This window comes from Myxine glutinosa, chromosome 1 (genome assembly GCF_964187855.1).
Source record: "Myxine glutinosa chromosome 1, kmMyxGlut1.1, whole genome shotgun sequence".
Classification (NCBI taxonomy): Eukaryota; Metazoa; Chordata; class Myxini; order Myxiniformes; family Myxinidae; genus Myxine; species Myxine glutinosa.
In genome coordinates, this window is record NC_136261.1 from 297,094,644 (window position 1) to 297,108,318 (window position 13,675).

Sequence of the window (13,675 nt, forward strand, 5' to 3'; positions counted from 1 at the left end):
TGTTTTTTTGCTGTTGCTTGGAGATAAACTATTTATATAGATAATCATTCTTTGTTTAAATCTCACGTGTAGAATCAACTTCCATATCTCTTCAATCATTCCCCTCTCCAGGTCTTCAAGACAGCTGTTCGCCACCATCTCGGATCATCCCACATCCAAACACCAATATACAGTGTGCTTCAAAAAAATGTTAACACTTATATGGGACTATATATCTCGGAAGTGTTAACATTTTTTTGAAGCACCCTGTATTTTCCACAGGGTTCCTGTAGAAAATTCCTAGAAAATACAGGGTGCTTCAAAAGCACCCTGTATTTTCTACCCCAAGTTAATTCCCCAAACACAACTCTTTCCAACATTCCGGTTTTCCTTCCTGAGAGTTTGCTTCTTTATCCATCTTGTTTTCTCCCTCTCCTGCTGTCCTGTTCTGTTGCGTCCTGATCCATACCACGTTCTATCTCCTCCATGTGTATGTATGTATGTATATGTATGTGTGTATAAATATATATATATATTTTTAAAAAATTATATATATATATATAATTATATATACATATCTATATATATATATTTAAAAAAAAAAAATATATATATATATATATATATATATATATATGTATATATATATATATATATATATATATATATATATATATGTATATATAGATATATATATAGATATATACGTATATATATATATATATATGTATATATATATATATATATATATATATATATAGATATATACGTATATGTATATATATATATATATATATATATATATATATATATATATATATATATATATATATATATATATATATATATATATATATATATATATTTATATATATATATTTATTTATTTATATATATATATATATTTGTATATATTTATACATATATATGTATATATATCTATATATATAAAACACTGTGTGTGTGTGTGTGTGTGTGTGTGTGTGTGTGTGTGTGTGTGTGTGTGTGTGTGTGTGTGTGTAATGTTACCGATAGACTCCTAAATGGAGAGGCTTACGTGCTTGATATTTGACATAGACATGGCCATTGAGCGTGGGACGAACATGGCTGAACTCAAAATATTTGACGATCCATATTTTATATTCATATTTACCTCAGCGCATTTCAGCGAAGTACCCGCTAATCTCAGCCGGTTCCAGAGCAGCTCGCTGATTCGCTCAGAGCGATCACGTGATGTTCCATTCCCGCCGCTCAGAGTGATCACGTGATGTTCCATCCCGTCACACGTCACTTCACCTTTTATGTGATCGTGTTTTGTATCGATTTTGTGCGATATGAATTAAAGACGTCTTTGAAACAGCTGTGAAACGTCTTTCCACAACCCTTCCGTAACCGATTGGTTACGTCTTCTTCACTTCACTTCACCTTTTATGCGATCGTGTTTTGTATCGATTTTGTGCGATATGAATTAAAGACGTCTTTGAAACAGCTGTGAAACGTCTTTCCACAACCCTTCCGTAACCGATTGGAGCAGTTTCTTGCCCCACAAAACGAGATCCGCGAAGCGAGTTGGTCGAGTCGTGCTGACCAAGATGGCGACACGGCGGCTTCACTTTTCACGGAGTATGAGCGTTCTATATATTTTCAATTCAGTGCGCCCGTGATTTATGGCATAGACATGACCATTGGGCCTTCACGGTGTAATTTGTGCGAGGCTTTTGTCCGAGTGAGCTTCCAAAATCCGCTTCGTGCTGTTGCGAATATGCAGGACTATGTCCGATTGTTGTGCTGCTCTCCGACCATGAGAACTGCAACGTCGTTGTTGACTGGCCATCCCCTTCCCTCCCCCTTCCCTCTCCCCCCTCCGTCCCCCCTTCCCTTCCCCCTCCACCCTACCGCCTCCACCCTACCCCTCCCCTTCTCCCCTCCCCCTCCATTTTCCCCCTCCTCCTCCCTTTTCCCCCTCCCCCTCCCCCCTCCCATCCCTCACCCTCCCATCCCTCACCCTCCCCGAGGAGGGTATATATATATATATATATATATATATATATAATATATATATATTGTTGCGGATTCGGGGGTCGGCGCTCCCCTTATCAAGGGGGGGGTTAGTCCCCTTGTCTTGTAAGCTGGCCGTCCCCCAATCCTGGAAGCTATGACGTCACTTCCCGTCGGTGGTAAGTAGGGTTGTAAGCCCAATTAGTCTTATTACCTAAGTACTACCACCGGCCGTAAGCGAGGAGATAACTCCCACCCGAGCCGCAGCGTTAATGGATACGCCGAGCGAAGCGAGCCGCGACTCGGGCCGTTAACAATATTACTAAACCCGATCCTGAGCGGTTACTATCGTGCCACAGGTACTCAATTGGAAGAAAGGACGCAAACGATCGAATAAGACTTGGCATTTAATATGGAATATTTTTTTTGTGGGGGTGAACTTACTTTTCAAGATGTCTTAGAACCAAAAGTTCATTGGAATTATGTTGAAAATATTCTAGGTTTTGTTAATGTGACCTTTAAAAGAAACAAAAACCACATTTGACATTTCGAAACAAATAAATTGATCCTTGAAAGTGATGTAAACTGATATCGAACTCAATTCATGGACAGTACTGTGTTAAACTTCTGTACGTTTTCCAGAAGTATCTCTTTATTTTGCACATTAACCAATTTTTTTTTTAACAAAAACAAAAGTTAAATTACGACTGGGATTACGGACAGTAAAATTACAGTTCAGTACTTCGTGTAACCCCCACGAGCATTCAGTAGAGCACGTACACGTTGAGGCATGCTGTTCACGAGATTTGCCAAGGTTTAGACAGGAATCGCTTGCCATGCAGTGACAATAGCCTGCTGCAATTCACGCACAGAGGTCGGCTGCTGGTCCAAGTGGTCGCTTTGACGCATTAATTCTGCCCACAAGTTCTCTATCGGATTCATATCCGGGGACATGGCAGGCCACTCCATATGCTCTACACCACGGTCAGCAAGAAAGTGTTGGATCATGCGAACACGATGAGGCCGTGCATTGTCATCTTGGAAGACAAAGTTTCCTTGAAAGGCTGCACGAGCAAATGGAAGCAATGTTTCTTCCAGAATGGCCCTGTACTTGAACTGGTTCAGGTTTCCATTCAGAACAACCAGGTCAGTTTTGCCCCCTGCATGAAAATCAGCCCAAACGGTCACCCCACCACCTCCAGCTTGGACTCTTGGCACTATACAATCTTTGTTGCAGGCTTCATGCACTTGTCTGCGCACTCGGACGCGGCCATCTTGACGATAGACCAGAAATCTAGACTCGTCACTGAAGGTCACGTGATTCCAGTGTCCTGGCTGCCATTGACGGTGCTCTCTGGCCCACTGCAATCGGCACTGGCGGTGTTGTCTGGTCAGGCATGGCTTTCTCAGGGGACGCCTGGCACGATAGCCTGCTTGAACCAGTCATTGGTTGACTAGCCTTCTGGATACAGGCACATTTGTCAGTTGCTGCCACTCAGCCCTAAGCCGATTAGCTGAATTGGTACGGCCATTGCGGACTACCCGGTGCAGCTGGCGATCATCCCTCCTGGTGGTTCTGCGGGGAAGTCCTGGCCTCGGTATTGGAGTGGGGACACCCCTCTGAGCATTTCGTTTCAGGATCTTTGACACCTGACCTTGAGTGATGCCATACTGCCGAGCAATAGCACGCTGTTTCATGCCGTAATTTCGTAAATCCACCACTCCATGACAAACAGCAATGTCGAGTTGACAGACCATCTCCAGAGGAAGCGGCAATAACTTTTGGAGACGTGCAGCAGTTGTTTTCCACTAATACAGAACGTAACAACCCTTGTATACCCGACTGTGAAGCCAATCATCAAATGCACCTGTCCGTACATTTTGCCACGCCACCTGTGATATAATCCTGTTGTTGACTTCTTGCCACGACAGACAATCAGTGACATGGTTCTTTCAACAAACAAATCACCAAAGTGTAAAATAAACTCACCAGATTGATATACTGAGTTAAGAAAGCAAACCCAAGTCAAGAAAAAAAAAATATTCCATATTAAATGCCAAGTCTGTATGTATATATATATATATATATATATATATATATATATATATATATATATATATATATATATATATAATATATATATTGTTGCGGATTCGGGGGTCGGCGCTCCCCTTATCAAGGGGGGGTTAGTCCCCTTGTCTTGTAAGCTGGCCGTCCCCCAATCCTGGAAGCTATGACGTCACTTCCCGTCGGTGGTAAGTAGGGTTGTAAGCCCAATTAGTCTTATTACCTAAGTACTACCACCGGCCGTAAGCGAGGAGATAACTCCCACCCGAGCCGCAGCGTTAATGGATACGCCGAGCGAAGCGAGCCGCGACTCGGGCCGTTAACAATATTACTAAACCCGATCCTGAGCGGTTACTATCGTGCCACAGGTACTCAATTGGAAGAAAGGACGCAAACGATCGAATAAGAGGAAACCCAGAAAATAAGAAGAACAAAGTGTGGGTTTATTAATTATGTACAAAAACCCAAAAGAAGAAACGAAAGGAATATACAAGAGCAAAAGGACATGGGGCAAGCTTATCTAAACAGTCTTATCTTATCACGACCCCAGGACAAACACACACACACACACACACACGCACACACTCTCACATAGGATGATAGCTGGTTCGGAGGAGAAGGTCCAAGCAGATGGTTCCAGGCTCCGGGTCCGCGGCAAAGAATGGCAGGCAGCTTTGCCTGTCGTTGGCGCGCGACCGGACCTTCTAGATATCGGGGGACTGGGATGCGGCGTACGTAATATGTGTGTCAACTCTCTCTCTCTCAATATTCGTATCAGAGGGTACCCTCGCGCAATTCCGTGATAGCGCTTTCTCTCGCTCTGTTCCGTTACCAATCTGTCTCCTCGCGCAGTCTCTCTTCTCTCTCTCCTCCTCTCTCTCTCCTCTCTCTCCTCTCTCTCCTTTCTCTCTGTCAATCACGGTCCGTATCAAACGGCAGTTCGTATCAAACGATGGTTCCAAGCGATCCTCTGCGCAGTGTTCTTATCATCCGCCGTCTCCGCGCTGTTCTCTCAATAGCAACGGTCCCCTGCGCAGTTCTTTAACAATGGAGCTCTCCCCGCACAGTCCTGAAAGCAGTCCTCGCTGTTGCGCTTATATAACGCACTTTGAAATCAATGCGCGCTTCATAGAGACACGCCTGCCAGTGAGCTCACCTCAGCCCTGGTTGGATAGCGAGGGCTCACAGGCTCCGCCCTTGACGGCTCATTGACAGGGCCACGCCTCGTTCTTGGCGCTCAGCTCCCTTCTTCTCCAAGCTTGACCGCGTGCGTAATGGCGTTTGGAGCGAGGCAGCGAACGCTGCTGGGCGAGCAGAGGCGCGTAACCCAATTTGGAGAGAGAAACTGGCAAAATGGACGGAATGGGGCCTATCTTATTCAATTAATGCAACGCAGATGCAACTTTTGGGAACACAGCCTTATCTGAAACACATATTAAGGAAATAACTGAAAGTCCTATGGTGTCCTATGTGTTGCATATGGCCTAACTATGGGTGCGACCTTATTAAATGCCGGGATATTTACAAGATTTATTATTTACAAGTATTTACAAGTGAGGGGTTCTCAAAACCGCAACAATATATATATATATATATATATATATATATATATATATATATATATTTATTTATTTATTTATTTCCGCAACAATATGTTTATTTCTATATTTATTTATATATATTTACACGAATTATTTTTGGGGTAAATTTTCAATGTTTATTTCAATTAAATGTAGATTATTGTATTTGGGAAATCATCGTTTCCTTTGAAGCGCTCCTTTTTTAATGAGACGACGATACATAAGTTATTTGCATGAGAAGGCTGTTTGGCCCATCATGCGTGTGCCTCATCCACACCCGAGTAAGTTAATTTCATTTGAAACGTACGACTCCCTTTTCCTGTAGCCTAACTAAACATCCTCATCCGTTTTGGGAAAACTCACGTCCGTTCCTTATTTATTTAGTCTTTATAGCTCGGACCACACACAAACTTACCTGTGTTTTAATCGAGCGATACCTCCCATAAGATTATTAACATCCACAATGTAAATGCAAATGGAACAACCTGTTTACGGCTCAATAGGACGATGTGCAACGAGTTACAGCACCCCCTGCTGGCATGCATCTGGATGGCAGTAATTGTTAAATCGGCTCCTGTCGGGAATCAAACTGACTGATGAATGGTGGATTGGTGGGCACGTTGTTTAAAGTGTCTTATTGCTCCATATTAATAATTGTATATTTACTGCCAGTGAGATTGGTCACTTGGCCCATCGTGCCTGTGCACTATCCCCATTAACCTTGTTATCTTCTTGTGCTTAGTAACCATGAAGTCATTTTGCATCTCTACATTTAACGACTACACTAACCCTAGTTATTCGTACTTTCTTGTGGGGTCGCCGGCGAAACGTTCTTGTTCCAAGTCTTTGACAAACCGGCTGGCAAGGTCTCACATTCGACTGAAGGTAAATTTAGAAGGAATTTGTAATGTGTTCAGGATCCTGGAAATAACTAACCTACTCTTTATGAAAGATTGTGGGGATCTTTGACGTTCTTGAATTACTTTAGGCATGCTGGCAGACGAGACACCCAGTTTAACATCTTTCTGATGGATGGTACACATATTGATGATTTATCGATCTCCCTGTGCGCCAAACACCAGGATGACAGTTTATAGCTGGGTCGGGATTCGAACCCAGGTGAAACAGCTCAAAGGCAAACCTCAGTGGTGAATATATATATATATATATATATATATATATATATATATATATATATAGCTCTTTGTAACCACTGACTGACTGATATTAATGTTCGGTACCTTCTGGGTGTCGTGGAAAGCTAAGGTTTGCCATGCCGATGGACATCGAAGCCGGTACACCGGGAAATATCCCAGAACCATCGGAAACCATCTTTTAATTAAAATTTACGTAAAAAACCGTAAATGCATTCTTAAATATTTTTTTAAATAATAAACCTATCAATATCTAGCATTTGAAAATTGTAATTTCTATAACTGTAAACTGTAAAATAAAAATCTTAATGAAAATTGATGTAAAAACAGTATACGCGTTTGTAAAATAAGTGAATAAATAAAATAAACATACGAATGTACCATACTTGGTGTTGGGCTAATGGTTAGGGTGGCGGGCTTGGGATCATAAGGTCCTAAGTTGGAATCCCGTTCAGTTGTTGAATTAATACCAGGTGGGGTTGACTCACGACTCAGCCTGTCATCCTTTGAGGTCGGCGAAATGAGTACTAGGGTACTGGGTCCTCTCTCAAGGAGGTTGGTGGCAGGATTTGCCCGCTTGGAGTTTGCAAAAAAGCATCTAAAGGACTCCCACACTGTGAGAAACAAGATTCTGTGGGCTTTCATGAGTCTTTCACTGGGGAGAGGCTTCTGTCTGGTCACTCTGCCATAAAGCCCAGATCGGTGGAGTGTTGCAGTGATGGTTGTCCTTCTGGAAGTTCCTCCCATCTCCACACAGGATCTCTGGAGCTCAGCCAGAGTGACCATCGGGTCTTGGTCACCTCTCTTACCAAGGCCCTTCTCCCCGATTGCTCAGTTTGGCCGGGCGGCCAGCTCTAGGAAGAGTCCTGGTTGTTCCAAACTTCTTCCATTTTAGAATTATGGAGGCCAATGTGCTCTTGGGAACCTTCAATGCAGCAGAATTTTTGTGCCTCTGCACGATCCTGTCTCTGAGCTCTGCAGGCAGTTCCTTCGACCTCATGGCTTGGTTTTTGCTCTGATATGCATTGTCAGCTGTGAGACCTTATATAGACAGGTGTGTGCGTTTCCAAATCATGTCCAATCAATTGAATTTACCACAGGTGGACTCCAATCAAGGTGTAGAAACATCTCAAAGATGATCAAGAGAAATGGGAGGCACCTGAGCTAAATTTCAAGTGTCATAGCAAACGGTCTGAATACTTATGTAAATGTGATATTTCAGTTTTTTTTTTAAAATAAATTTGCAAAACTTTCTAAAATCCTGTTTTCTCTTTGTCATTATGGGGTATTGAGTGGAGGTTGATGAGGGAAAAAATGAATTTAAACGATTTCAGCATGAGGCTGCAACATAACAAAATGTGAAAAAAGTGAAGGGGTCTGAATACTTTCTGAATGCACTGTATATATACACACGAAGCACGGTTTGTTATTTCTTACACAATGTGTAAGCATACCCCACTATATATGGTGTATATATGTACCTCTTGGTTATCCTGCTATATAATTATATATATATATATATATATATATATATATATATATATATACATATATATATATATATATATATATATTGTTACGGTTTTTAGAACCTTCACTTTGTAAATTTAGTAGTAAATTTCCTGTGTACATTTCCCCTTAATTGGCTGTTAATTGAAATTAGCACCTTAGCTAGTCCATGTACAAGCACGTAGCCAATCATAGAACCTCTCTATAGTTATTTCATTAGTCTGTGTTTCAGATAAGGCTGTGTGTCCAATAGTCGATCTTACGTTGCACCAAAATCAAATAAGATAGATCCCCTTTCGATGGCCCCAGAACCTCCATTACCAACTGCATTACCTCCATTACCAACTGCATTGCCTCCATTACCCATGTGCTCCAACTCGGAGAAGAAGGGCGTGGCCCGCCCATCGTCATCAAGAGGAGTCAGCCAGCCCCGATCGACCAACCAAGAATGAGTGGGTTTGGCTTGAGAGGGCGGAGAGAGAACGATCAAGCAGTTTCGCGAACGTTCCAGGGTGTGGCGCTATATAACCCGTTGCACGGAGCCCCCACCAGAGTTCTGTGGAGAGGTGAGCTGAGTTCTGAGGGAGGTGCGCTGAACCAAAGTGAGAGAGTTCTGAGGAGTCCTTCTGTGGAAAGAGGTGGGCAGGCAAAGCAGTGGAGAGAGAACGCATGAGGCGGAGGACGTACGAGGCCTGAGGGAAATGCCGCTTGGAACAGCCCCTGCGCGCGAAGCTCTGACGCGCTGCTGCACGTGAACCAGATTGCGGAGGAGTCGGCGGCCGTTCGCCTCCAGCCTGCCATCCTGAACGGACTCTTCTCTCCCTTCCAGCCATCCACCCCTGCCATACTATCCATTCGTGTACGTGAGTTTGTCTTGTTGTTCTGTCCTGGGTATAAGTTAAGCCTGTGTAAGTATAAGCTGCCCTGTGTCTCCTATCTTTCACTGTAAATTACCTTCGTTCCCTTCTTTTCTTTGGTTGTGTAAATAGTAATTAATAAATACCTGTTCTTCCTACCTTTGTCTTCTTCATTCTCGTCTGATCGTCTTTGTCTTTTACCAATTGATATACGTGGCACGATTCGGCCAACGCTCAGGATCGGGTTTAGTTCTCTGTTAATGGCTCGAACTTCGGACTGCTAACCCACTCGGCAAATACCATCTTGTCCGTGGTTTCGAGCGGAGTTATCCACCTGCCTTGTGGAGGGATTGGCAGAGGTGTATGGGAATCCCTTGACCAATCACCTTGGCCAATCCCACCCCACAGGGGAGCGGGGTAGCTTCAGGATCGGAGACGGCCAGTGCAAAATAGAAGGGGGATTAACTCCCCCCTTGCTAAGGGGAGCGCCGTCCCCGTTTCCGTAACTATATATATATATATATATGTATATATATATATATATATGTATATATATATATATATATATATATATATATATATATATATATATATATATATATATATATATATATATTGTTGCGGATATGGGATTTGGCCTCCATCCATATCCGCTTGTAAATATTCCCCTATTTCCCCAATACTCCCAAACTATCCCCAATCCCCCATTCCCTAGTCCCATTGTCTGTAAACAACACTGTAGAACCGACCTTCCCCTTTTTCCCCCATTAAATGTCGTGCCCAGGTTCACCGCATCTCACGTAGACAACTATAGGACATCTTGCTAGTTATTCTTAGTCTATGTCAGTTAAGGACTCGTTTCCATTAATTCTGACTTCGTTGCACCAGAATGTGATTGTATGGCACCAGTAGTGAGTTTAGGACCTCCCCATACCTCCTCCCATCTTCCTCATGAAACTACAACAACAACAACAACTACAACAACAGCGCGCGGGGAGTGTGCGTCCTCACTCCGGCTTGGTTAGCCGCCATTGCCCATGTGCGCCGACGGGGTTACCACGAAGGGGCTGACTGTCGGCCCCTCGTCAAGGGCGGAGCCCGGTAACCCCCCGCACCCAATAAGAAGCAACGGGCCGATTCCATCTGGGGCGGAGCTAACGAGCCGAGGGCGTGTCACTCCCCGCTGGATATACACAGCCACTTACCGGACGTGACGTGAGATGCACCCCCAGCTTGAAGAGAACCAGACGCCACCTCCAGCGCGACGATACCTCCCTGCATCTTTTGGACCGCGCTATCCTGTCCCTGAGCCAAGGTGCACCTTGTGCTGTCCATCGACTACCTGCTCTTCCTTGCCATCAATCCCTGTGTGAGTCAGTCTTGTCCCGTTTATCTGTGGTCTGTCGGGAATAAGATAAGTGTGTCTAAGTGCCTACCTTCCTATGCTGTACCTCTTGTCCTTGTAATCTAAACGTTCCGCATACAAATATTATAACCTCCTCCGGAGGTCTTGAGAACTGTACCCTGGTGTCGTGTCATCTAACCCAGCCGTTGTGTCCTTTCCTTAATTGATTTAGCATAGCGTGATTTGGCCAACGTTCGAGTGGAATCGGGTAAACTGTGCAGACGCGGTCATACCAAACCGCTCGGTAAACTAACATCCAAAACCGCGTCTGTAACATTTGGTGTCGAGGAGTTGGATTCGGACCTGGGACTAAATTTGTTAGGCCCAAATTTTGGAACACCAATTGTACCATTAGGGTAACATTTGGTGTCGGGAAGTGGGATTCGATCCGGAGCGCGTTTCACGCGCTCGAAATTATAACAGCGAAATTTAATTGTGTTTTACAAAAAAAATAAAAACCCGAATTTTGAAAGTCGCGCTATGGCAGACCAAGACGGCTGGGTTCCGGTAGAGGAGAGGGAGGCAGGGTCGATCCAGGACCAAAATGAGGGACAAGAGGAGAGCGAAGCAGTGAGGGTAGCAGATTCGCAAAATAGCGTCGTCGCGCACGAGGTTGCGGGCGCGCAAAATGGCGCCTCGAACATAGCCACGACGACCGCGCCCGCGACCGTAGTAGCGCCGCTGGTAGATTTGGACCTTTTTTTCATACAAATGAAGGCCCTTATGGCCCAGAATAGCGAGAAAATGAGGGAGGAAATGAGGGCTCAGAGTGAGCAATTAGGGGTAATGGGAAACCAAATGGGGGTAATGGGAAGCCAAATGGGGGTAATGAGGGACGAAGCGAGGGGTACCGGTGAGGGATTAGACAAGAAATTTGGGAAATTAGACAATAGATTAGGGGAAATACAGGAGGGGTTAATGGGGGTGGAAAATAGAATGGCTGCCCAGGAGAATCAAATAGAAGGGATGCAAAAGGGGTTAGAGGGGTTAGAAAACAGGATGGAAGGCAAATTGAGGGACATGAGGGACCAAGCGGAAAGGGAAGTTAAACAAATGGGGCAGCAGATAGAGGGGGTCAGAATGGGGGTAGAAACCAAACTGGATGCTCACAGGGAGGAAATGGAGCAGATGAGGGTGGCATCTGGGCAGGAGATGCAAGTGATGGGAGAAGAGATCAGAAGAGGTGTGAGTGAGGAGGTCGGAGGAGTGCGCGAGGAGGTGAGGCACTGTAAGGAGCACATGGAGAAGGAGGTGAGAAAGGGGACTGTAAAGTTACAAGGGGGCATAGAGGACCTGACGCAGGAGGTGGAGCAGCTGACGGAGGGACAAAAAGGACTAACGGAGCAGGTTCAAAGGAACACTGCGGTATTAGGAGGTTTAAAAGCGACACAAAATGACCTAAAAAACGACTTGATAGCGACAAAGAGGAAATGTCAAATGGTACGTGAGGGACTGACAACGAGGTTGGACGAGGTGACAGAGGTAATGGAGACGAAGGACCGGCAGGTGAGGACGCACATGGAAACGGTCAAGGTAGCCTTGGAGGACGAGCTTGAGGAGACGGACCGGGGAATAAAAGAGGTGAAGCAGAAATTAGAAGAAGTGGAAGAAGGGGTGAGCGAAATTAAGAAGCGACGGAGAGAGGATAAGAAAGAGATAAAGGAGGAGGTAAAAGAATTGGTCCAAAGTCTGTGTTCGGATCGTGATGATGTGCTCATTAACCGGATGAGGGATTCGCAGGTGATGGAGGAGAAGCGAAGAGAAAGAGGACCCGGTGTAAGTGGTGACCAATATGGTCGTGCGTATGATGCGCCAGGTGATTTAAGAAGCTTGGGGGTCGAGATGGACCCGGGTGTTCGTGAGAGGCCGTTGGTGAAGTGTGCGACAGGTCTGGTGTGCGAAAAAGGAGGTGTGCGAGAAAGTCCGACTCTGGGGTGTGTGAGGAAAAAGTGCGTGCCAAGGAGTGAGGGTGCTGTCGAGAGTGAGTCGGTCGTAGCGCATGTGCGAGGGAGCACATGGAAGCGCGGTGTGGTAAGTGTTACAGAGGGTGTGACGGGAGAGTGGGCGCAAGAGTGTGCGCGAGAAAGGTGTGTGACGGACAGATGCATGGGGAAAGAGTGCGCTGTCAAAGGCAAGGAAGAATGCATGCCTGTGGTGAGTGTTACAGAGGGTGTGACGGGAGAGTGTGCGCGAGAAAGGTGTGTAACGGACAGGTGCATGAGGAGAGAGTGCGCTGTCGGGAGTAAGGGTGAGTGCGTTGTCAAGAGTGGTGGTGAGAGTAGTGAGAGTGACAAGGAGCGTGAGTTGGTTGTGACAGGTGAGTGGGGATGTACACCTGGAATGGAAGGATGCACACCTGGAATGGTAGAGCGTGAGTGGGAATGCACGCTGGAATTGGTAGTGAGGCACGTGGTTGGGTGTGCGAATGAGGGCACACCTGTGATTGTCACAGAGGAGGTGACCGAGGAAGGGGCGCGAAGAGGTGTGTTGGTGAGGTGTGCGAGCGACGAATGTGTGCCAAGGTGTTCGGTGGTCAGGTGTGTGACCAAGTCTGTGAGTGGAATGAGAGTACCTGGGTGTGTAAGGAAAGGTACGACGAGGAGCACGGAGACGGCTGGATGTGTGAGCAAGGAACGGGCTGCGGGGTGTAAGCATGCAGGTGAAGCATCGACGTTAAACGGAGCAGCGGTTAGGTCGACTTTTAGCCGAATCAGGCCCTCGGTGCGTGCCGGGCCTCGCGTGGAACGGCCGCGTCCAGGCTCCACTAGGTGGAGCGGGCAGCTGGATAGGAAGGGTCGTCATGGCGACCACGTTTTGTTGAGACGTGCCGGCAGGTCGAGATCGGGACATTGGATGGCTCCACGCCGAGGTGGTGCGTGGGATCTCGGCCCGGGTAAGCCCCCGTCCCTGCACCGAATGCGGGACGTATCCAGCCGCTGGCACCAAACAACCCGCATTCATGGCTTGGCTTTACGAAGCCGGGCTTTGGACAGGAATTGGCGCACCGAGAGGCGTTAGTGAGTAGACTGTGTGATGGGGTTAGTGTTTTGGACCCAAAATTAGAGAAAAACAAAATTTGATGATTGGCAAAGGATGGGCAGTAATGATTGGCAGATGATGAGTAG